Consider the following 27,035-nt stretch of genomic DNA (forward strand, 5'->3'; position numbering starts at 1 on the left):
GATGGACCTTTGTTGGCAAAGTGATGTCTCTGCTTTTGAATATGCTATCTAGGTTGGTCATAACTTTCCTTCCAAGGAGTAAGCGTCCTTTAGTTTCATGGCTGCAATCACCATATGCAGTGATTTTGGAGCCCCCAAAAATAAAGTCTGACACTGTTTCCACTGTTTCCCCTTCTATTTCCCGTGAAGTGATGGGGCCGGATGCCATGATCTTCGTTTTCTGAATGTTGAGCTTTAAGCTAAGTTTTTCACTCTCCTCTTTCATTTTCATCAAGAGGCTGTTTAGTTCCTCTTCACTTTCTGCCATAAGGGTGGTGTCATCTGTATATCTGAGGTTATTGATATTTCTCCTGGAAATCTTGATTCCAGCTTGTGCTTCTTCCAGCCCAGCATTTCTCATGATGGACTCTGCATATAAGTTAAATAAGCAGGGTAACAATATGCAGCCTTGATGTACTTCCGCGCAGCAGCTGAGACGGACGAGAGGAGCTACCCCACGCCCAAGGTCAGGGGAAGCAACCGAGAGTGCCAGGCTGCTACCACACAGAAGCGGAGGAGAGGAGTTATCCCACATCCGAGGTAAAGGGTGGCAGCTGAGAGGAGCTACCCCCCGTCCAAGGAGCTATTCCATTTTTAAGGTCAGGAGGGGTGACCTCATCCAAAGTAAGGAGCAGCAGCTGCACTTTTCTGGAGCAGCTGTGAAGAGATATCCAACGTCCAAGGTAAGAGAAACCCAGGTAAGACGGTAGGTATTGCGAGAGGGCATCAGAGGGCAGACAGACTGAAACCATAATCACAGAAAACTAGCCAATCTGATCACATGGACCACAGCCTTGTCTAACTCAATGAAACCCAGCCATGCTGTTTGGGGCCACCCAGGACAGATGGTTCATGGTGGAAGGGTATGACAGAATGTGGTCCACTGGAGAAGGGAATGGCAAACCACTTCAGTATTCTTGCCTTGAGAACCCCATGAACAATATGAAAAGGCAAAATGATGGGATACTGAAAGAGGAACTCCCCAGGTTGGTAGGAGCCCAATATGCTAGTGGAGATCAGTGGAGAAATAACTCCAGAAAGAATGAATGGATGGAGCCAAAGCAAAAACAATACCCAGTTGTGGATGGGACTGGTGATAGAAGCAAGGCCCAATGCTGTAAAGAGCAATATTGCATAGGAACCTGGAATGTTAGGTCCATGAATCAAGGCAAATTGGAAGTGGTCAAACAGGAGATGGCAAGAGTGAACGTCGACATTCTAGGAATCAGCGAACTGAAATGGACTGGAATGGGTGAATTTAACTCAGATGACCATTGTATCTACTACTGCGGGTAGGAATCCCTCAGAAGAAATGGAGTGGCCATCATGGTCAACAAAAGAGTCCGAAATGCAGTACTTGTATGTAATCTCAAAAACGACAGAATGATCTCTGTTCGTTTCCAAGAATTCAAATAGATTCAACCAAAAAACAAAACAAAACAGATTTTTTTAAATTTTTTTAAATTTTATTTTATTTTTAAACTTTACATAATTGTGTTAGTTTTGCCAAATATATTCCCTGCAGCCTAGTAGTTAGAAAACAGATTTTAACATAAGTAAAAAATAACTTTTTCAACTGGGTAGAAAGAAGGAAAATCCTACCTTTGACCACCAGAGGGTAGTATTATAATACTATAACTTTTCAAATGAGCCTAGCATCAGAAAAACATTCTCAGCAGATTAAGTCACAAATAATTGTATTTTTCTTTCTGAAAATTAAAAAATGAAACAATTTTTTTAATGAAACAATTTTAACTTCGTGTAATTCATACATTCCCTCATAAGTCATACATTTTTCATATGTTGCCCCACAATATTATTAAATTTAAAAAATAAAAAATTTGCAAATAAATATAGATATACACATAGAAAAAGATCTATTATATCATGGGAATTGTTTCCAGATATCCTAAATAACCTTTTCAGGAAAAACAGTTGAAATGTTAGATAAAATATAAAAATCATAAATGTACTGCGGTGCTAATGTCTGTCATAGTAAGTATTGATTTTGGCCAAAAATTAAAAGGAAGAAATTAATAGATAAGAAAATGCAAAATTTACTTTAACTCTGAGGATTCATTATAAGCTCTGGAGGTCTTAATTTTCACATTACTAGCTTGTTGAGTGTGTGTATTTTTTTTTTATCATGAATAGGTGATGAATTTTGTCAAAATTGTCCTCTCTCTGTGTCTATTGAATGATTAAATATTCTTTGTTCTATTAATATGGTGTTTTTGTATTAATGTATTTTCAAATCCTAAACCAACACTGCATTACTGAAAAAAATCTTCTTGGTCATGGAGTATGATACTTTTGATATATATCTGGATTCAGTTTGCTGTTATTTTGTGAACTTTTTTTTTGTCTGTAATCGTGAGATTTTTCTCTGCAGTTTCCTTTCTATATCTACAACATAATTATGGTGGGGCTTCCCAGGTGGTGCTAGTGGTAAAGAACCCGCCTGCCAATGCAGGAATCATAAGACACGGGTTCGATCCCTGGGTTGGAAAAATCTCCTGGAAGAGGGTATAGCAACCCACTTCAGTATTCTTGTCTGGAGACTCCCATGGACAGAGGAGCCTGGCAAGCTACAGTCCTAGTTTTAAAATTTTTCAGAAATTTATTTTCTTTTGTTTATATGTATGTTTACATTTATTCGGATTCATTATTTGATTTACTGTTTGTTGTTTGAGGAGTTGTTATTTAGTTGCTAAGTCATATCTAACTCTTTTTGCCACCCAATGGACTGTAGCCTGAGAGGTTTCTCTGTCAATGGGATTTCCCAGGCAAGAGCACTGAAATCATTTGCCATTTCCTTCTCCAAGAGATTTTCCTGACCCAGGGAGCGAGCATGTCTCTTGCATTGGAAGAGAATTCTTTACCTCTGAACCACCAGGGACACTTTTGTACTATTTGTCACATATTTTTACCTAAGTTGAGTCTCAGATAGACTATCATGAGAGTGTCCTAACATTTTTTCTTACTTTTAGCCACAAGCCATTCTTGTTTATCTCTGCAGAACTTTGAAGAGTAAACTTTCTAAGATTGTTGATCCTTGCTAAGTCTCTAAGAATTTTAAAATATTTCAGTTGAATAGTATGTAAAGCTAGTTTAAATTTGACAGAAGTTTTAATGGTTTAAACAACACCTCTTCTCCAGTTTCATCTTCTATTATTTCCAAGTTTTATTTCGTATGTAGTTCTTTATTTCATGTTATATTCTCTCATTCTAGAACTACTCTCCCTCAATACATATATTCCTGAAATCCAATTCTTTAGGCTTGCATTTTTTGTTTGCAGAGCAAACAACATATAATTTCACAAAACCAAAAGGGAAAATCCTCACAGTAATAAGCTTATAAAATCCATTTTCTTTTAAAACTTAGTTTTCAATACATTAATTATAGCCTTAAAACAATCCATTAAAGTTAGACGTTCTAGGACATCATCAACAAGAAAACCTAAAGCACACAAAAAAGTAACATAAAAAGCCAACTTTAAAGACCTGTTTGGCGCAGGAGAGGCCAGCGGCAGAGAGGAGATACCCCACATTCAAGGTCAGGAGCCGCGGACCTGAGGACATACCCCATGTCCAAGGTAAGGAGCAGCAGGTGTGCTTAGTTGGAGCAGCCATGAAGAGATACCTCACGTTCAAGGTCAGAGAAACCCAAGTAAAATGGTAGATGCTGAGAGAGGGCAGCAGAGGGCAGACAGACTGAAACAAGAGTCACAGAAAACTAGCCAATCTGATCACATGGACCACAACCTTATCTAACTCAATGAAACTAGGTCACGCCGCGTGGGGCCATCTAGATGGATGAGTCATGGTGGAGAGGTCTGACAGAATGTGGTCCACTGGAGAAGGGAATGGGAAACCACTTCAGTATTCTTGCCTTGAGAACCCCATGAACAATATGATAAGGCAGAAAGATAGGACACTGAAAGATGAAATCCCCAGGTTGGTAGGTGCCCAATATGCTACTGGAAATCAGTGGAAAAATAACTTCAGAAAGAAAAAAAGGAAGGAGACAAAGCAAAAACAACACCCAGTTTTGGATGGGACTGGTGATAAAAGAAAGGTCCGATGCTGTAAAGAGCAATATTGCATAGGAACCTGGAATGTTAGGTCCATGAGTCAAGGCAAATTGGAAGTGGTCAAACAGGAAACGGCAAGAGTGAACATCGACATTCAAGGAATCAGTGAACTGAAATAGACTGGAATAGGTGAATTTAACTCAGATGACCATTATATCTACTAGTGTGGGCAAGAATCTCTTAGAAGAAATGGAGTAGCTATCATGGTCAACAAAAGAGTCCAAAATGCAGTACTTGGATGCAATCTCAAAAATGACAGAATGATCTCTGTTTGTTTCCTGGGCAAACCATTCAGTATCATGGTAATCCAAGTCTATATTCTGAGAATTCTGAAGAAGCTGAAGTTGAATGGTTGTATGAAGACCTATAAGACCTTTTAGAACTAACACCCAAAAGAGATTTCATTTTCATTATAGGAGACTGGAATGCAAAAGTAGGAAGACAAGAAACACCTGGGTTAACAGGGAAATTTTGCCTTAGAGTACAGAATGAAGCATGGCAAGGGCTAATAGAGTTTTGTCAAGAGAACACACTGGTCATAGCAAACCCCCTATTCCAACAATACAAGAGAAGACTCTACACATAGGCATCACCAGATGGTCAACACCAAAATCAAACTGATTATATTCTTTTCAGCCAAAGATGGAGAAGCTCTATACAGTCAGCAAAACAAGACCTGGATTGGACTGTGGCTCAGATCATGAACTCCTCATTGCCAAATTCAGACTTATATTGACAAAAGTATAAAAAAAACACTAGACTATTCAGGTATGACCTAAATCAAATTCCTTATGTTTATATAGTGGAAATGAGAAATAGATTTAAGGGTCTAGATCTGATAGAGTGCCTGATGAACTATGGGCAGAGGTTCATGACATTGTACAGGAGACAGGACTCAAGATCATCCCCAAGAAAAAGAAATGCAAAAAAGCAAAATGGCTGTATAAGGAGGCCTTACAAATAGCTATGAAAAGAAAACAAGTGAAAAGCAAAGGAGAAAAAGAAAGATATAAGCATCTGAATGCAGAGTTCCAAAGAATAGCAAGGACAGATAAGAAATCCTTCCTCAGCGATCAATACAAAAAAATAGAAGAAAACAATAAAATGGGAAAGACTAGAGATCTCTTCAAGAAAATTAGAGATACCAAGGGAACATTTCATGCAAAGATGGGCTCCATAATGGACAGAAATGGTAGGGACATAATAGAAGCAGAAGATATGAAGAAGAGGTGACAAGAATACACGGAAGAACTGTTCAAAAAAGATCTTTACAACCCAGTTAATCACGATGATGTGATCATTCACCTAGAGCCAGACATCCTGGAATGTGAAGCCAAGTGGGCCTTAGGAAGCATCAATACAAAGCTAGTGGAGGTGATGGAATTACAGTTGAGCTATTTCAAATCCTGAAAAATGATGCTGTGAAGGTGCTGCACTCAATATGCCAGCAAATTTGGAAAACTCAGCAGTGACCACAGGACTGGAAAAGGTCAGTTTTCATTCCAATCCCAAAGAAAGGCAATGCCAAAGAATGCTCAAACTACCGCACAATTGCATACATCTCACATGCTAATAAAGCAATGCTCAAAATTCTCCAAGGCAGGTTTTAGCAATACATGAACTATGAACTTCCAGATGTTCAAGCTGGATTTACAACAAGCAGAGGAACCAGAGATCAAATTGCCAATATCCGTTGGATTATCTAAAAAGCAAGAGAGTTCCAGAATAACATCTACTTCGGCTTTATTGACTACGTCAAAACCTTTGACTTTGTGGATCACAACAAACTGTGGATTTTGTTCAAGAGATGGGAATACTAGATCATCTGACCTGCCTCTTGAGTAACCTGTATGCAGGTCAGGAAGCAACAGTTAGAACTGGACATGGAACAACAGACTGGTTCCAAATAGGAAAAGGAGTACATCAAGGCTGTATATTGTCATTCTGCTTATTTAAATATATGCAGAATACATCATGAGAAACACTGGGCTGGATGAAGCAGAAGCTGGAATCAAGATTGCCTGGAGAAATATCAACAAACTCAGATGTGCAGATGACCCCACCCTTATGGCAGAAAGTGAAGAGGAACTAAAAAGCCTCTTGATGAAAATGAAACAGGAGAGTGAAACAGTTGGCTTAAAGCTCAACATTCAGAAAACAAAGACCATGGCATCTGGTCCCATCACTTCATGGTAAATAGATGGGGAAACAGTGGAAACTGGCTAACTTTATTTTGGGGGGCTCCAACATCACTGCAGATGGTGCTTGCAGCCATGATATTAAAAGACCCTTTCTCCTTGGAAGGAAAGTTATGACCAACCTAGACAGCATATTCAAAAGCAGAAACATTACTTTGCCAACAAAGGGCCATCTAATCAAGGCTATGATTTTTCCAGTAGTCATGAATGGATGTGAGTATTGGACTATAAAGAAAGCTGAGCAGAAGAATTGATGCGTTTGAACTGTGGTGTTAGAGAAATCTTTTGAGATTCCCTTGGATTGCAAGATCCAGCCAGTCAATTCTAATGGAAATCAGTCCTGGGTGTTCATTGGAAGGGCTGATATTGAAGCTGAAACTCCAATACTTCGGCCACCTGATGTGAAAAGCTGACTTATTTGAAAAGACCCTGATGCTGGGAAAGATTGAGGGCAGGAGGAGAAGGGGTTGACAGAGGATGAGATGGTTGGATGGCATCACCGACTCAATGTACATGAGCTTGAGTAGGCTCTGGGAGTTGGTGATGGACAGGGAGGCCTGGCATGCTGCAGTTCATGGAGTCACAAAGAGTTGGACAGAACTGAGCAGTTGAAATGAACTGAAAACCTGTAACTATTGCACCTGAAATGAATGTTGTAAGGCAGAACAATTCAAGTGAGAATGAGGTTGAATAAGAACAGATTAAGAGTATGAAGTGAATAGGAAATGCTTTGGAAAAACATATTTGTAGTTAACTGAAACAGGGTGAAATAGCATTCCTAAGAAGAGATCAAAGACCTAGAGAATAATGTTCAGGTACATTTTGATATTTTGCATCGATGTAACAGAAAACATAGGAGTTCTAAAATGAGAGTCCTTAATATTATTGTTTCCATACAATGCAGAATAATTGTCCTTAACACTTCTAGTGCATCTCTTAGTTTCATTAGCCAGCCTCAATTATTTGCCACTGAAATATTATTTACAAAAGTCTAGAAGTCATTGACTTAATTTATAACAGTCCAGAACTATTATTGTTGTTAGGTTTGTTTTTGTGCATTTCAGACCTGTGTTTTCAGGGAGCTTGTAATTTGTCCTAGAGCAATGATTTCTTTTCCTTAGAGAAAACTTGTGAAATGTATGCAGGTTGTAGTCCAATTGTGTCTTGTGGGATCTTACCAAAGTGGAACTTGTTTCTATCTTCCACTTTCCTTTATTTACCAAAGGATTCTTTACATATGCTGCTGTCATCTTTGTTTATATTTAAGTAGTAGTTGTAAGGTCACTTGAATTAAAAACCACAATGTCAGGTCTGTAATTACCAGGCCCAGTTCTATGGAATAATCAATACCCTAAACATTACTTAGAGCATTATCTTCTTCCTTTCTCAGCTCCACTGGGGCTGTTTGACATTTGGCTCAGCTTATTCCATCTTGCAATTAATGGCCCCTCAAGCCATCAAAGAAAAGATAAAATGATACAGAAATTTGTTTGATATGTGTTAAAATAAAGTAGTTTCATGTGCTTTTTATTTGTTTTATAAAAAGCTACCGTGTTCTCTTATGGATGAGCACATTCTGTTCTATCTCTCTGGGTTTGCAAAGCATGCAAAGTGAAGTCACTCAGTCATGTTGAACGCTTTGTGACCCCATGGACTGTAGCTTGCCAGGCTCCTCTGTCAATGGAATTCTCCAGGCAAGAATATTTGAGTGGGTAGCCATTGCCTTCTCCAGAGGATCTTCCTGACTCAGAAATCGAACTGGGGTCTCCTGCATTGTAGGCGGATTCTTTATCTCTAGACTTACACATGGTGAATCTTGTCACAAGAAAAGTACATTTTCTTCAGCTGGCTACTCCAACTTCCAGCTAGTCATTTGATTTTCCAACAGTTCGCCCCATATAGTCATTTTATTAGGGTTTCTACCCACGTGGGCAAGAGTTTTCTTGGGTCAAAAGTTTTAAGCTGAAATCAGGTACACTTTCCTAATCCAGACTGTATCTCTGACCTTAAATTTTTCACCACTTTGATCTGTTGCCATGAATCAATATTACAGCTTCTCATCTATAGATTGCTCAGGCTTACATACATGCATCAGCACAGCAAACACATGTAAATGCTCTCCAAGAAAATCAAAATGAGTTTCCCTTCTGAAAAATTGCAACTCTTAAATTACTCCTTATCACCACTCTCAAAGTGAGTAATTTGTTTACTTATTTAATTTTAATTTTATATTTTCCACTATAATCTTACAAACATGGTAAATATGTTATAATCACATTAGAAAAATACATGATGATAAGACATGTAAATGCTTAGAGTCATTGTTACTTATAGATGTGTTCTAAAATATTCTTAAGTTCTCTTCAGTTCAGTCAGTTCAGTTCAGTCACTCAGTCGTGTCCAACTCTTTGAGACCCCATGAATCGCAGCACACCAGGCCTCCATGTCCATCACCAACTCCCAGAGTTTACTCAAACTCATGTCCATTGAGTCGGTAATGCCATCCAGCCATCTCATACTCTGTTGCCCCCTTCTCTTCCTGCCCCCAATCCCTCCCAGCATCAGGGTCTTTTCCAATGAGTCAACTCTTCGCATGAGGTGACCAAAGTATTGGAGTTTCAGCTTCAGCATCAGTCCTTCCAATGAACAGCAAGGGCTGATCTCCTTTAGAATGGACTGGTTGGATCTCTTTGCAGTCCAAGGGACTCTCAAGAGTCTTCTACAACACCACAGTTCAAAAGCATCAATTCTTCAGCGCTTAGCTTTCTTCACAGTCCGACTCTCACATCCATACATGACTACTGGAAAAACCATAGCCTTGACTAGACAGACCTTTGTTGGCAAAGTAATGTCTCTGCTTTTTAATATGCTGTCTAGGTTGGTCATAACTTTCCTTCCAAGGAGTAAGTGTCTAATTTCATGGCTGCAATCACCATCTGCAGTGATTTTGGAGCCCCAAAAAATAATGACTCAAAGCCTTATTTATCTCTGGGTTCCCAATAGTGCCTAGCAATGTGACTTTTATGTTTATAACTTTCAGCAACATTATTTAGGAATAAATAAAATCCTTTGTTATATCTTAAATAATTTATTTTGTGAGAAAATTTTGTCCATCACTTAATTTCTACTACAGAGTAAAGAAAGCATCTTATTTCTTACTTAAAATATTCAGCTAACTGAAGGGGAGTTTCAAAATTGTCAAAGCAGTTTTGAAAGTCTGATATGCAAATGGGTATATAATAATGACTAAAACAATATGTTTATGCCAATTATTTATAAATAGTGTACAAATGCAGTTGCTTACTCACTATGGACTTGTCAAGTTACTTAAGTTTCTGAATAGTTTAAGCATTAGTTCTCTATTTGTAGTGTTTAAATAGTGTTAATGACTCCATCATAGTATTTTTTGCCAGAATTTAGTGAAATGCGCGTGTAAATAGTTTTTATATTATTTGTTGCATTGCAAATGCTCTATGATATGTTGGCATGTATTATTAACATTTAATATATTTGTTAATAAGATTTGAAGGTAACTGGTACAATCTCACTCTATTTCTTTATTATCATAATATTATTGATTGGGTTGCTTTCTGTGGCTAGAATGAAAAGTGAAAGTGAAAGTCTTTCCTTGTTGTCTGACTCTTTGTGACCCCGTGGACTATACAGCTCATGGAATTCTCTGGGCCAGAATACTGGAGTGGGTAGCCATTCCTTTCTCCAGGGTATCTTCCCAATGCAGGGATTGAACACAGATCTCCCACATTGCAGGCAGATTCTTTACTAGCTGAATCATGGAAAACTGCAACTCAAATTTGTTTCCACCAAGAAAAAAATCTATTGTCTCACACAACAGTATAGGGATCTGTTTATCTTCAAGGATTGCTAAAATCTAGGTCTCAAATTGGAGAAGGCAATGGCAACCCACTCCAGTACTCTTGCCTGGAAAATCCCATGGATGGAGGAGCCTGGTAGGCTGCAGTCCATGGGGTCGCTGGAGTTGGACACGCCTGAGTGACTTCACTTTCACTTTTCACTTTTAAGCATTGGAGAAGGAAATGGCAACCCACTCCAATATTGTTGCCTGGAGAATCCCAGGGACAGGGGAGCCAGTGGGCTGCAATCTATGGGGTTGCATAGAGTCGGACATGACTGAAGCAACTTAGCAGCAGCAGCAGGTCTCCAATAGTATCATCAGGACTAAAATGATCTCCCATCACTTCTTTGCTCCTCTTCTTCAGTATTTGGTCAATTCTTGATACAAGCATGGGCACTGGGCACTTTGAGTCAAATCTTCACATTCTTCTTCACACTAAGGTTTAAAGGGAACAGAACAAGGACACTTTTTCCAGCTTTTCACGGGATGGGAAGAGGGGAATATGCATTGCAACATGTTTTGAGTGGCTCCCACTGAATCAAGGGACTTTTTTTTTTTTTTTTTCTTTAAACAATTTATAAGGTCGGGGGGGGGGGGTTTCACAAACCAACTGAAACACAGCAGGACCATGATTTTTTTCTTTTTTTCCCCATGAAGTTGAAGTATAGGGTCTTCCTTAAACTTTCAGCTACAAGAACAGGCTAAATAAATGTCAAAATAAATTTTCAAAGAAATACTCAAAATGCATTCTGAATACCTCATCACATAACACCTACACAAAAAGTATTTAAATATTTCAAATTGCTAAGCATATATAATATGTAAAATGAAGAAAATTGGTTATCATAATATTATTTTACTTTAAAATATTAAAATATTGATTAAAAAACCAAATTGTGCATGCTGTTGTTCAGTCGCTAAGTCATTTCCAACTCCTTGTGACCCCCATGGACTGTGGCAAGCCAGGCTCCTCAATCCTTCACTATCTCCTGAAGTTTGCTCAAATTTATGTCCATTGTGTCATTGATGCTGTTTAACCATCTCATCCTCTGCCGTCCCCTTCTTCTTTTGCCTAATCTTTCCCAGCATCAGTCGAGTCTTCCATTCAGGAAGCCAAAAAATTAGAGCTTAAGCTTCAGCATCAGTGCTTCCAATGAATATCCAGTGTTGATTTCTTTTTTTTTTTTTTTTTTCATTGATAATTGCTTTACAGAATTTTTTTGTTTTCGGTCAAACCTCAACATGAATCTGCCATAGGTATACATATATCCCCTCCCTTTTGAATCTCTCTCCCCATTCCACCCCTCTAGGTTGATACAGAACCCCTGTTTGAGTTTCCTGAGCCATACAGAAAATTCCTGTAGGCTATCTATTTTACATATGGTAATGTAAGTTTCTATGTTACTCTTTCCAGACATCTCACCCTCTCCTCCACTCTCCCCATGTCCATAAGTCTATTCTCTATGTCTGAATAATTTATTTACAGGACAGCAATGGAGATTCAGGGTTGATTTCTTTAGGATTGATTGGTTGGATGTCCTGGCAGTCAAAGGGACTCTCAAAAGTCTTACCTAGCATCACAATTCGAAAGCATCAGTTCTTTGGCACTCAGCCTTCTTTATTGTCCAACTCTCACATCTGCACATGACTATTTGAAAACCATAGCTTTGTCTATGTGGACCTTTGGTTGGTAAAGTAATATCTCTGATTTTTAATACACTGTCTAGGTTTGTCATAGCTTTCCTTCCAAGGAGCTAGCATCTTTTAATTTCATGGTGCAGTCAATGTCCATAGAGATTTTGGAGCCCAAGAAATAAAATCTCTCACTGCCTCCACTTTTCCCCTTCTATTTGCCATGAAGCAATAGGACCAGATGCTATGATCTTTGTTTTTTGAATGTTGAGTTTTAAGCCAGCTTTTTCACTCTCCTATTTCACCCTCAAAAGAAGGCTTTTTATTTCTGCTTCGTTTTCTACCATTAGAGTGGCATCTGCATTTCTGAGGTTGATATTTCTCCCACAATCTTGATTCTGATTTATCCAGCCCAGCATTTCACATGATGTACTCTGCATGTAAGTTAAATAAGCAGGGTGACAATATTCAGCCTTGTAGAACTGCTTTCTTAATTTTGAACCAATCAATTGTTCCATGTCCAGTTGTTATTGTTGCTTCTTGATCCTCATACAGCTTTCTCAGTTGATCTAGTATTCCCAACTCTAAGAATTTTCAGTTTGTTGTGACCCACACAGTCAAAGACTTTAGTGTAGTCAATGAAGAGAAGTAAATATTTTACTGGAACTCTCTGTTCTCCATGATCCAATGACTGTTGACAATTTGATCTCTGGTTCCTCTGCCTTTTCTAAATCCAGCTTGAACATCTGGAAGTTCTCTGTTCACATACAACTGAAGGCTAGCTTGAAGTGTTTTTAGCATAACATTGCTAGCATGTGAAATGTGTGCAACTGTCCAGTAGATTGAATATTCTTTGGCATTGACCTTTTTTGGGATTGGAATGAAAATTGACCATTTCCAAGTTTTCCAAATTTGCTGCCATATTGAGTGCAACACTTTAACAGCATCATCTTTTAAGATTTGAAATAGTTCAGGTGGAACACCATCATCTCCATTAGCTTTTGTTATGAAATTCTTATTATGATGCACCTGATTCACACTCTAGGATGTCCATCTCCAGGTTAGTTATCCACATCATGGTGTTTATCCAGGCCATTAAGACATTTTTTGTATAGTTCCTCTGTGTATTCTTGCCACATCTTCTTAATATCTTCTGCTTCTGTTAGGTCCTTACTGTTTCTGTCCTTTATTTTACTCATTTTTTTTTGTTTGTTTGTTTGAAAAGTTCTCTTGGTATCTCCAATTTTCTTTCTTTTTTTTTGTAAATTAATTTATTTTAATTGTAGCTAATTACCATACTGTAGTGGTTTTTGTCATACACTGACATGAATCAGCCATGATTATACCTGTGTCCTTCATCCTGAACCTCCCTCCCACATCTCTCCCCATTCCATCCCTCAGGGTCATCCCAGTACACCGGCCCTGAAAACCCTGTCTCATGCATCGAACCTGGACTGGCAATCTATTTCACATATGGTAATATACATGTTTCAATGTTATCTCTCAAATTATCCCATCCTCGGCTTCCCCCACAGAGTCCAAAAGTCTGTTTTTATATTTGTGTCTCTTTTGCTGTTTCACATATAGGGTCATCATTACCATCTTTCTAAATTCCATATATATGCATTAATATACAGTATTGGTGTTTTCTTTCTGACTTACTTCACTCTATATAATAGGCTCCAGTGTCATGCACCTCATTAGAACTGATTCAAATTCATTCTTTTTAATAGCTGAGTAAAATTCCATTGTGTATATGTACCACAGTTTTCTTATCCATTCACCTGACAATTTTCTTTAAGAGTCTTCTCTAGTCTTTCTTATTCTATTGTTCTCCTCTATTTCTTAGCATTATTAATTTAAGAAGGCCTTCTTATCTCTCCTCGTTATTCTCTGGAACTCTGCATTCAGTTGGGTATCTTTCCCTTTCTCCCTTGCCTATTGTTTCTCTTCTTTCTTTGGCTATTTGCAAATCCTCCTCAGACTGTTTTGCCTTCTTGTATTTCTTTTTCTTTTGGATGCTTTTGGTCATTGCCTTCTGTTATGATACCATGTTTGAAAGAAAGCAAGACATACACTGACTAAAGAATTCCATATATGGTGCAGAGTGGAACATGGTTATTCCATGAGGTGGTGAAAAACCTAATGAAAGCACATATTATAATCAAAATGTAAAGTTTGGATTTTATTTTGGCAATCGGAAATATCAAACAGAAATTTATCATGAGATTTCTCTGATGTAAATATGACATATATTTTTCTTATTCACTGAGAGAAACAAGTCATGGGAATGGATATTTTGCAGACTGTTTTAATTCTTGGACACATGAACTCAGATATAATCAAGCTTGAATCATTGCTCATTGATTAAAATATATGGAGAGAATATTTTTAAGGGTTTACAAATTACTGAAAAAATAAGTGGAAAAATTTGCCTAGGTAGTCAAGATCACTGAATTAAAATAGCTTCATTGACATTCTTAAAGTAAAAAACTGAAAAATTTATTGAGGTCCATAAAGAAACTTTGATTATAGAAAAATTAAAGTAGCTGATATGGAAGATACTTTGTGAGGGATATAAAAGCTTTTTAAGAGTAGTTTTAATTCTAATAAATTTTTAATCTTTAAGCCAACTTAAGAATCTAACATTCTGTAAAAATGCAACACCATATTCAGAAGTATGAATTACCAAGGAGTCTATCAACAGTGGCTGAAGTTCATCTTTAAGCATCAAAATAGAGTTGTATAAAGAAATGAAGAAAGAAGATTTCTCTGGAGATGATTTATATTAATATGAGTCTATGGCCTCCTTAATACATCTCATTTCATGATGGGGATGTATCTCCTTCCAATCAAACCAAGGGGAAGTATATTAATCTAAGGTATGTCCTGGAAAGCTTTATATCTAATCCCAAATTTTAAAGGGGCTTCCCTAGTGGGAAATGGCAACTCACTCCAGTACTCTTGCTTGGAAAATCCCATGGATGGAGGAGCCTGGTAAGCTACAGTTCAGTTGAGTTCAGTTCAGTCGCTCAGTCATGTCCAACTCTTTGAGATCCCATGAATTGCAGCACACCAGGCCTCCCTGTCCATCACCAACTCCCGGAGTTCACTCAGACTCATGTCCATCAAGTCGGTGATGCCATCCAGCCATCTCATCCTCTGTCGTCCCCTTCTCCTCCTGCCCCCAAGCCCTCCCAGCATCAGAGTCTTTTCCAATGAGTCATCTCTATGCATGAGGTGGCCAAAATACTGGAGTTTCAGTTTTAGCATCATTCCTTCCAAAGAAATCCCAGGGCTGATCTCCTTTAGAATGGACTGGTTGGATCTCTTTGCAGTCCAAGGGACTCTCAAGAGTCTTCTCCAACACCACAGTTCAAAAGCATCAATTCTTCGGCACTCAGCTTTCTTCTCAGTCCAACTCTCACATCCATACATGACCACTGGAAAAACCATAGCCTTGACTAGACAGACCTTTGTTGGCAAAATAATGTCTCTGCTTTTGAATATGCTGTCTAGGTTGGTCACAACTTTCCTTCCAAGGAGTAAGCATCTTTTAATTTCATGGCTGCAATCACCATCTGCAGTGATTTTGCAGCCCCCCAAAATAAATTCTGCCACTGTTTCCACTGTTTCCCCATCTATTTCCCATGAAGTGATGGGACCAGAGGCCATGATCTTAGTTTTCTGAATGTTGAGCTTTAAGCTAACTTTTTCACTCTCTTCTTTCACTTTCATCAAGAGGCTTTTTAGTTCCTTGGCTACAGTTCACAGGGTCGAAAAAAGTCAGACACAACTGAGTGACTTCACTTTCTTTCCCTTTCCCTGGTGGCTCAGACAGTAAAGTATCTGCCTACAATGTGGGAGACTCAGGATCAATCCCTGGGTTGGGAAGATCCCCTGGAGAAGGGAATGGCAACCCACTCCAGTTTTATTGCCTGGAAAATTCCATGGACAGAGGAGCCTGGTGGACTATAGTCCACAGCATTGAAAGAGTCAGACATGACTGAGGGACTAACACTTTAAACTTGGTTTCCCTGTTGGCTCAGAGGTTAAAGCATCTGCCTGGAATGCAGGAGACCCGGGTTCGATCCCTGGGTCAGGAAGATCCCCTAGAGAAGGAAATGGCAACCCACTCCATTACTCTTGCCTGGAGAATCCCAAGGAGGGAGGAGCCTGATAGGCTACAGCCCATGGGGTCGCAAAGAGTCAGACATGACTGAGTGAATTCAATTCAAAATACAATTCATTTAAAGAAAGGGCTTAAAATGATTAAAAGTGAGACTGTGTCTTAGCTGCCTAGCCTGACACTTGGAGACCTGTATTTCCATTGAAAATTGGGTGAGGATGCAGCTTTCTTTTTTTTTTTTTTTCTATTATATATAAATTTATTTTGAAAATAAAATTTACAATGTAGTACTATGATCCAGAAATATCAGCAGTTCTAAAGCTGGACAGAGAAGAAAAAAGTTTAATCCTTTTTTCCCTCTGCCCCACCCTGTCTCACCATCTATTTGGTTTTTTTTTTATTATTATTATTAATTATTTTTTTCTAAATTTTTAAAAGAAAATCCATCCTGAACCCGCCTCCCTCCTCCTTCCCCATACCATCCCTCTGGGTCGTCCCAGTGCACCAGTCCCAAGCATCCAGCATCGTGCATTGAACCTGGACTGGCATCTCGTTTCATACATGACATTTCACATGTTTCAATGCCATTCTCCCAAATCTTCCCACCCTCTCCCTCTCCCACAGAGTCCATAAGCCTGTTCTATACATCAGTGTCTCTTTTGCTGTCTCATATACAGGGTTATCGTTACCATCTTTCTAAATTCCATATATATGCGTTAGTATACTGTATTGGTGTTTGTCCTTCTGGCTTACTTCACTCTGTATAATAGGCTCCAGTTTCATCCACCTCATTAGAACTGATTCAAATGTATTCTTTTTAATGGCTGAGTAATACTCCATTGTGTATATGTACCACAGCTTTCTTATCCATTCATCTGCTGATGGACATCTAGGTTGCTTCCATGTCCTGGCTATTATAAACAGTGCTGCGATGAACATTGGGGTACACGTGTCTCTTTCCCTTCTGGTTTCCTCAGTGTGTATGCCCAGCAGTGGGATTGCTGGATCATAAGGCAGCTTTCTTAAGTTCATTTTCTTCTTAGAAATTCAACCTGTCCAGAAGGGCTTCCCATCAGGAGGTGACTGGAAATCAACTATTAGATTCAAAAGCTGAGGGGGATGTTTAAATAAGTCAACTCAAAGGCAGAATTACCTACATCAAAAAAACTACCTCCAGAAGAGCCAGAGGGAGTCACTCAGGAGAGTTCATGAAATTACTCTAAAGGGATAAGAATTAATGTTGTCTGCCTCATCCAGAAAGCAATCATGCAGGGTTACAGAAAACTGTGCACTAGATCAGTATGTGGTACTGAGTATCAACATGTTAAAAAAAAAAAAAAGTGCACTGAACATTTAACTTATGGAAATGAGGCTATTTTTGGCAACCAAAATATCATAGAACTAAAAAATTGTAGGTCCTCTAAATAGTAGGGGGAAAAAATGGCTCTCAGAGTGGCTTTGAAGTGACAATGAGTCAAGATTTGAATTGATTTTTCTAATTTCCCCATTTTGTCTCATTTATTTCTCTCTCTCTCTCCCCATTTGTGTGTGTATATATGTATATGTGTATATATATATATATATATATACATATGTATATACACATATATATTTGTGTTCTCATTCACTAGTATATTTTCATAGCCCATGCCAAAACGTGCCTTAGCGCCATCCTTACTGAAGTAAATTCAAGTAAATAAATTGTCATGAATTAAACAACTGCACCAAAATATTGAATATGTGAGGTAGGCAGAATGATTCAGACTTGATCTTGACAATACTAGGCTATAGTTACTGGTGATGCCAAGGTTAAAGTGATCCTCTGAGGCAATATGCAGGATAAATTAAATGCAGAGAACAAGTTGGAAGAATACTGTTTGAGAGGTTCTTAAATCTATCAATGTAATAAACACATTAAAATTATAATGTAGACAAATATTTTTGAAATAATAAAATATCATGAGATGGGATGTAGAAGAAATGGAAATTGAAAGAATGCCTCAAATCTTTAAATCTAAGAAAAATTTTATTTATTTATTTATTTATTTTATTTTACAATATTGTATTGGTTTTGCCATACATTGACATGAATCCACCATGGGTGTACATGTGTTCCCCATCATGAACCCCCCTCCCACCTCCCACCCCATCCCATCCCTCTGGGTCATCCCAGTGCACCAGCCCTGAACACCCTGTATCTTGCATCAAACCTGGACTTAAGCCTAAGAAATCTGAGCAAAGTATGTTTATAATAACAGAAGAACTGATAAAAGCAGTTCAAATGATGAGATAAATAAAAATTCCAATTTAAAATTAAAATCCTTGTTGTGTATTCCTTTTAAAGTGTTTACTCTTTTTAATTCTGCCCAATGACTATATTATGTTAAGCGTATAGAAAAATATGTCTTGAAATTGATAGAGAAAGAACAGTAGGCTCTTAACTTTTTATGTAATTTTCTTGTCTTTGTTGTACTCTGCTGATTATTTGCTTTGGTGCTTGTAGTCAATGAACATTCTGCATATAACATCTGGATTCAAGTTGCATTATCAAATTCTTAACCTATCACTGGATATCAGAACATATATTTTAAATTACACTTTATTTAGTGATAACTTTTTATAATAAATTGTATGCATTTTAAAAATTTAGAATCTAATGAGTTTCAACTTAAATATATCAAATCACAGAATCACAATTACAGTCAAGGTACAGAATGTTTCCATCACCTCCCACAGTGCCCTTGTGCCTCTTTATAATATTGACTCTCCCTCTGCTGTTAGCTCCACACAATCACTTATGTGATGTTTACTGATGTTAGTTTGCAGTTCCTTAAACTCTATAAAAATAGAGTCATGAGTTATATAGACATTTTTTTTTCTGGCATCTTTTGCTCCAGATGATATTTAATACATGTCATTGCATGGATTATCAGTTGTTGTGTTATTGCTTTGTTCTTTTTAAGTTACTAAGTGGTATTTCACTGTGGGGTTCCCCAGTAGCTCAGTGGTAAAGAATCCTTTGCAATGCAGGAGCCACAGGAGATGCAGGTTCGATCCCTGGGTCAAGAAGATCCCCTGGAGGAGGACATGGCAACCCACTCCAGTATTCTTGCCTGGAGAATCCCATGGACAGAGGATTCTGGTGGGTTATAGTCCTTGGGGTTGCAGAGTTGGACATGACTGAGCACACACATGAGATGCTTTCACCTATTTTGGCTGAGTGCACAGGAAAGGAATAACTGTGGTGCATTTTAGGTAAATTTTTAATTTTATAAGAATATGCCAGATCTTTTCCCAAGATAGTTGTATTGTTTTACATATTCAACAGCACTGTATGTGAGTGCATTTTTCTACATTTTTGCTATTTTGTCCTCTTAATTTTCATTTGTTTGATAAGTAATGATGTTGAGCCCTTTGTTACATGGTTATTGGCCACTTACTTGTATTTTCCTATAAAGTATTTGTTCAAAATTTTGCCAATTATTAAATTCTATTTGTATTAAGTTTTAAGAGTCTCTTTTGTACTGTATATAATTCATTATCAGATAGATGAATTGAAAATAATTTTTACCATTCTGGGGCTTATATGTTACTTTCTCAACATTTCTTTTGAAGAGAAAAGTGTTTTTAAATTTCATGAATGAAATTTTTCAGGTTTTTCTTTCATTTTTAAATAACATATGCTCCCCATAAAGCAAAGTTTTACCTATGGTGATATCAAGAGGTTGTACTATGCTATCTTACATGAGTTTTACATTTTTAACTTTTACATTTATATCTATTATTCATTTGGTTTAACTTTGTGATTGTTGTGAAGTAATGGTAAACGTTTTAAAAAATATAGGTATCACTTTTTTCAGCATCATTTATTTAAAAATATTTACTGAAAAACTCAGAAATTGAAATACATGGAGACTTCAGGGCTTTTGTTATTTCTCAATTCTTCCTCCACTGCAAAGAAAATAACATATAAGTCAGCCTACTGAGCTGATTTTTCTTACCTTTTCTGATGAGAGTTTTTTGACCAGTTGGTCGCAGTGGGCTGGTCTTCCTAACAGCATGCTATTGTCCACCTTGGAATTTCCATCTGTAAGCTGAGAAAAAGTTTTTGGTCAATAGCGAGCAGTTCATAGACTATTGAGTATTGAATCCAAAGTCAGCCCTAGAGGAAAACAGGTTACCTGCACTTGAATGCAGTTAATACCTCCTTGTGTTCCTTCAGTAGCATGTTTCTGCATGAACCATTCTCATTTTATTATGGAGCTCTTCTGGGCACTGCCTTCCTTATTAGAGTGTTTCTTCATCATTATGATGATATAGATATTTCAGGTTTCAAGATTATTTTGTTGTATATATCATAGGGAGAGTTCCAAATAATACCCAATAGTAAGTCCCAACAATTGTTTCTCAAACTATGTGAACTATGGTGGCATATCTGTATTTTTTCTGCTCTGATATTCCTAATGTAACATTAGGCTTTCATTGTAAAATCCAGTCGGTATAAGTGTGAGCTGTATATACTTCCAAAATTAGATTTGAGTGAGGATCATACAGACTAAAAAGATATTGATTTAGTCACTGCTTTTTCCAATTTATATGTACTGTGCTATAGTTCAACCACATTCAAATATACTTTTTGGCATCAGTGGGGGTGAGGGATTGGGGAGTGGGGTGTATTATGAATAGGAGCTAGCAGTATGCTCACATGTAGGATGTACATTCTCTAAAATACAAATAACATGACCAGGCTCTGCACCTCTTGCTTAGTTCCAGGTGTTGGCAATGATAGCACTTTACTTTTAGTTGCCTACAAAAATCATGCTTGACTTCTGCCTAAGTTGTTTTTTAAAATGTCACCATTTGGACAAGCTTTGGACTTCTGTTGGATTTATTAACCTGTCTATATTGGTCTTTTGTGTCACTACCATGTTTCAGTCATTCTTAGCTAGCTCTTCAGTTTCTGATATTATCATGATATCATCACTGTAGTGTATTATTACAATCAGAGCTTGCATAGAGATCAAATCCAAATCCCTCTTAACTAAATTGTCATAGTAAGGTCATGAAATCAAATAACCCTCTGGCAATACAATAAATGTGAATTGAATTTTTCTCATATGAAAGCAAACCTGTTGCCTCTCTTCCTAAATTGGTAGTGAGACAAAAACAGTTACAAGATCTCTGGTCTTTTCTGTGATGGCTTAGTCACTAAATTGTGTCCAACTCTTGCAGCCCCATGGACTGTAACCTGCCAGGCTCCTCTGTCCATAGGATTCTCCAGGAAAGTATACTGGAATTGGTTGCCATTTCCTTCTCCAGGGGATCTTCCCGACCCAGGAATCAAATCCTGGTCTCCAGTCTTTTCTAGCTTGCTGCAATTTTTGCACAATTGAAACTGCATCCATGACTGCTGGTATTGTAGATGGTATGTGCTCAAGAGCTGAGCTGGGCTGGGAGAGAAAGTAGAGCTCTGTGGACATCTGTCACAGTAACCAAGTATTATTTTATTTTTTCACAGTAACCAATTAAAGCAACATGCCCAAAGTAATAAACTTTTAATAATTGATTGTGATGGTATTACCAAGATTCTAAAACCCCAAAAGGCACCAATTCTGTCTTCCATTTTCATTCAGAACAGCACATCGTTTGAGGGCCAGGTGGATAAGCACAGATACACAGTCCATTTCAGTGTTGAAAGAGCCCTGGACTAAAGGCCCTGATAGTCTTATGGAGTCTAGAGTGAGGAAAGGGGAGGGGCAAGAGTGGAAAAGCACTGGGTAGTGAGTCAGGGTGGAAAATGTGTCTTCAGGTTTTCCCCACCTGTCCCTCCATAAGAAGGTCTCTAGATAAAGAGACCTAGGAATGAAGTTATTGTCAGGGCTGGGGATATAAATAAGTGAAGATCATGACTGGCCAAAGAGGCCTGAGTCTGTGAATGCAACTCCCTTCAAAGACTGGGATGGAGGGAGGAGCTAAGATGGCGGAGGAGTAGGACGGGGAGAACACTTTCTCCCCCACAAATTCATCAAAAGAACATTTAAACGCCGAGTAAATTCCACAAAACAACTTCTGAAAGCCGGCAGAGGACATCAGGCACCCAGAAAAGCAACCCAAGTCTTCGAAAGGAGGTAGGGAAAAATATAAAAGACAAAAAAAGGGACAAAAGAGGGAGGGACGGAGTTCCGTTCTGGGAAGGGAGTTTTAAAAAGAGAGAAGTTTCCAAACACCAGGAAACCTTCTCACTGCCGAATCTGTGCCGAGCCTTGGAAGCACAGAGGGCAACATAACAGGGAGGAAAAATAAATAATTAAAACCCGCACGTTGCGAGCCCTACGGTAACTCCCCCAGTGGAGAAGCAGCGCAGACACCTGCACACGCCATTAGCAAGCGGGGGCTGGGCAGGGAGGCGCGGCGCGGGCTGCATCGCAAGAATCTGGCCTGAATACCCCGAGCACTATCTGAGCGAAATAATTTGGGCTAGCAAACCAGACTGTGGGATATCTACCACGCAAAAAGCCAGCCCTAACCTATGACACCGCCAGGCCCACGCACGGAATAAAGGACTGAACAGAGATAGCCGGCGGCAGACCAACCCCCTCCGGTGATAGGCAGCTAGAGCCGGAAGGGGACAATCGCAGCCCCAGAGAGACATTATCTATAAAACTGTAAGCAGGCTTCTTTGCTAACTAAAACTTCTTGGGGGTCTGGGCGGTCAACATCTGCCTGAGAAAGTGTGCCGGTGCACAACTAGATAACCGAGTGGCAGGGAGGCGATAAGTCGCACCAATCGCACGCGCAAAACACCTCATCACCTGAGCTGCTCGGATCTGGGAAGGGCACAAAACGCAGGCCCAACTGAGAGTCTGCGCCTCTGAGGACTACCCGAGTGCCTGAACCTGAGCGGCTTGGACCCGGGAAGTACAGGCAGCCCAGGGTGGGCCACGGATGGTTTGCGACGGAGCAACCTAGAGCCTGAGCAGCGTGGGCAGAGAGGCTACACGCGCCGTGAACTGGGGGCAGACACAGTGTGGCTGAGGCACTGCAAGCACATGCCAGTGTTATTTGTTTGCAGCATCCCTCCCTACCTCCCCTCAGTGCGACTGAACAAAGAGAAGAAATACAGCTCCACTCACCAGAACACCGACACAAGCTTCCCTAACCAAGAAACCTTGACAAGCCACCTGTACAAACCCACACAGAGCGAGGAAATGCCACAATAAAGAGAACTCCACAAACTGCCAGAATACAGAAAGGACACCCCAAGCTCAGCAATTTAAACAAGATGAAGAGACAGAGGAATACCCAGCAGACAAAGGAACAGGATAAAAGCCCACCAAACCAAACAGAAGAGGAAGAGATAGGGAATCTACCTGATAAAGAATTCCAAATAATGATAGTAAAATTGATCCAAAATCTTGAAATCAAAATGGAATCACAGATAAATAGCTTGGAGACAAAGATTGAGAAGATGGAAGAAAGGTTTAACAAGGACCTAGAGGAAATAAAAGAGAGTCAATATAAAATGAATAATGCAATAAATGAAATTAAAAACACTCTGGAGGCAACAAATAGTAGAATAACAGAGGCAGAAGATAGGATTAGTGAATTAGAAGATAGAATGGTAGAAATAAATGAATCAGAGAGGATAAAAGAAAAACGAATTAAAAGAAATGAGGACAAACTCCGAGACCTCCAGGACAATATTAAACGCTACAACATTCGAATCATAGGGGTCCCAGAAGAAGAAGACAAAAAGAAAGACCATGAGAAAATACTTGAGGAGATAATAGTTGAAAACTTCCCTAAAATGGGGAAGGAAATAATCACTCAAGTCCAAGAAACCCAGAGAGTCCCAAACAGGATAAACCCAAGGCAAAACACCCCAAGACACATATTAATCAAATTAACAAAGATCAAACACAAAGAACAAATGTTAAAAGCAGCAAGGGAAAAACAACAAATAACACACAAGGGAATTCCCATTAGGATAATAGCTGATCTTTCAATAGAAACTCTTCCAGCCAGGAGGGAATGGCAAGACATACTTAAAGTGATGAAAGAAAATAACCTACAGCTCAGATTATTGTACCCAGCAAGGATCTCATTCAAATATGAAGGAGAAATCAAAAGCTTCTCAGACAAGCAAAAGCTGAGAGAATTCAGCACCACCAAACCAGCTCTCCAACAAATGCTAAAGGACATTCTCTAGACAGGAAACACAAAAACAGTGTATAAACTCGAACCCAAAACAATAAAGTAAATGGCAACGGGATCATACTTATCAGTAATTACCTTAAATGTAAATGGGTTGAATGCCCCTACCAAAAGACAAAGACTGGCTGAATGGATACAAAAACAAGACTCCTACATATGTTGTCTACAAGAGACCCACCTCAAAACAGGGGACACATACAGGCTGAAAGTGAAGGGCTGGAAAAAGATTTTCCATGCAAATAGGGACCAAAAGAAAGCAGGAGTAGCAATACTTATATCAGATAAAATAGACTTTAAAACAAAGGCTGTGATAAGAGACAAAGATGGTCACTACCTAATGATCAAAGGATCAATCCAAGAAGAAGATATAACAATTATAAATATATATGCACCCAACACGGGAGCGCCGCAATATGTAAGACAAATGCTAACAAGTATGAAAGGAGAAATTAACAATAACATAATAATAGTGGGAGACTTTAATACCCCACTCACACCTATGGATAGATCAACTAAACAGAAAATTAACAAGGAAACACAAACGTTAAATGATACAATAGACCAGTTAGACCTAATTGATATCTATAGGACATTTCACCCCAAAACAATGAATTTCACCTTTTTCTCAAGTGCACATGGAACCTTCTCCAGGATAGATCACATCCTGGTCCATAAAGCTAGCCTTGGTAAATTCAAAAAAATAGAAATCATTCCAAGCATCTTTTCTGACCACAATGCAGTAAGATTAGATCTCAATTACAGGAGAAAAACTATTAAAAATTCCAACATATGGAGGCTGAACAACACGCTGCTGAATAACCAACAAATCACAGAAGAAATCAAAAAATAAATCAAAATTTGCATAGAAACTAATGAAAATGAAAACACAACAACTCAAAACCTGTGGGACACTTTAAATGCAGTTCTAAGGGGAAAGTTCATAGCAATACAGGCATACCTAAAGAAACAAGAAAAAAGTCAAATAAATAACCTAACTCTACACCTAAAGCAACTAGAAAAGGAAGAAATGAAGAACCCCAGGGTTAGTAGAAGGAAAGAGATCTTAAAAATTAGGGCAGAAATAAATGCAAAAGAAACAAAAGAGACCATAGCAAAAATCAACAAAGCCAAAAGCTGGTTCTTTGAAAGGATAAATAAAATTGACAAACCATTAGCCAGACTCATCAAGAAACAAAGGGAGAACAATCAAATCAATAAAATTAGAAATGAAAATGGAGAGATCACAACAGACAACAGAAATACAAAGGATCATAAGAGACTATCAACAATTATATGCCAATAAAATGGACAACGTGGAAGAAATGGACAAATTCTTAGAAAAGTACAACTTTCCAAAACTGGAACAGGAAGAAATAGAAAATCTTAACAGACCCATCACAAGCACAGAAATTGAAACTGTAATCAAAAATCTTCCAGCAAACAAAAGCCCAGGTCCAGACGGCTTCACAGCTGAATTCTACCAAAAATTTAGAGAAGAGCTAACACCTATCCTGCTCAAACTCTTCCAGAAAATTGCAGAGGAAGGTAAACTTCCAAACTCATTCTTTGAGGCCACCATCACCCTAATACCAAAACTTGACAAAGATCCCACAAAAAAAGAAAACTACAGGCCAATATCACTGATGAACATAGATGCAAAAATCCTTAACAAAATTCTAGCAATCAGAATCCAACAATACATTAAAAAGATCTTACACCATGACCAAGTGGGCTTTATCCCAGGGATGCAAGGATTCTTCAATATCCGCAAATCAATCAATGTTATACACCACATTAACAAATTGAAAAACAAAAACCATATGATTATCTCAATAGATGCAGAGAAAGCCTTTGACAAAATTCAACATCCATTTATGATAAGAACTCTCCAGAAAGCAGGAATAGAAGGAACATAACTCAACATAATAAAAGCTATATATGACAAACCCACAGCAAACATTATCCTCAATGGTGAAAAATTGAAAGCATTTCCTCTAAAGTCAGGAACAAGACAAGGGTGCTCACTTTCACCACTACTATTCAACATAGTTTTGGAAGTTTTGGCCATAGCAATCAGAGCAGAAAAAGAAATAAAAGGAATCCAAATTGGAAAAGAAGAAGTAAAACTCTCACTGTTTGCAGATGACATGATCTTTTACATAGAAAACCCTAAAGACTCCACCAGAAAATTACTAGAACTAATCAATGAATATAGTAAAGTTGCAGGATATAAAATCAACACACAGAAATCCCTTGCATTCCTATACACTAATAATGAGAAAACTGAAAGAGAAATTAAGGAAACAATTCCATTCACCATTGCAACGGAAAGAATAAAATACTTAGGAATATATCTACCTAAAGAAACTAAAGACCTATATATAGAAAACTATAAAACACTGGTGAAAGAAATCAAAGAGGACACTAATAGATGGAGAAATATACCATGTTCATGGATTGGAAGAATCAGTATAGTGAAAATGAGTATACTACCAAAAGCAATTTATAGATTCAATGCAATCCCTATCAAGCTACCAATGGTATTCTTCACAGAGCTAGAACAAATAATTTCATAATTTGTATGGAAATACAAAAAACCTTGAATAGCCAAAGCTATCTTGAGAAGAATGGAACTGGAGGAATCAACCTACCTGACTTCAGGCTCTATTACAAAGCCACAGTTATCAAGACAGTATGGTACTGACACAAAGACAGAAATATTGATCAATGGAACAAAATAGAAAGCCCAGAGATAAATCCATGCACATATGGACACCTTATCTTTGACAAAGGAGGAAAGAATATACAATGGATTAAAGACAATCTCTTTAACAAGTGGTGCTGGGAAAACTGGT

At 38.2% G+C, this 27,035-nt stretch overlaps 1 long non-coding RNA gene across 2 annotated transcripts in view; it reads right to left on the reverse strand.

The window, feature by feature from the left end:
* LOC147370595 (uncharacterized) overlaps nucleotides 1-27,035 on the reverse strand; it is a 114,114-nt gene that overhangs the window by 31,893 nt on the left and 55,186 nt on the right. For both annotated transcript variants that reach the window (XR_015166145.1, XR_015166144.1), the window contains exon 3: nucleotides 19,968-20,060. This is a non-coding gene — a long non-coding RNA (uncharacterized LOC147370595). The remainder of the gene's footprint in view (nucleotides 1-19,967; nucleotides 20,061-27,035) is intronic.

The sequence above is a fragment of the Bos grunniens genome, chromosome 6 (genome assembly GCF_055505025.1).
Source record: "Bos grunniens cultivar Pamir isolate PY7600 chromosome 6, Bosgru_T2T1.0, whole genome shotgun sequence".
Lineage (NCBI taxonomy): Eukaryota > Metazoa > Chordata > Mammalia > Artiodactyla > Bovidae > Bos > Bos grunniens.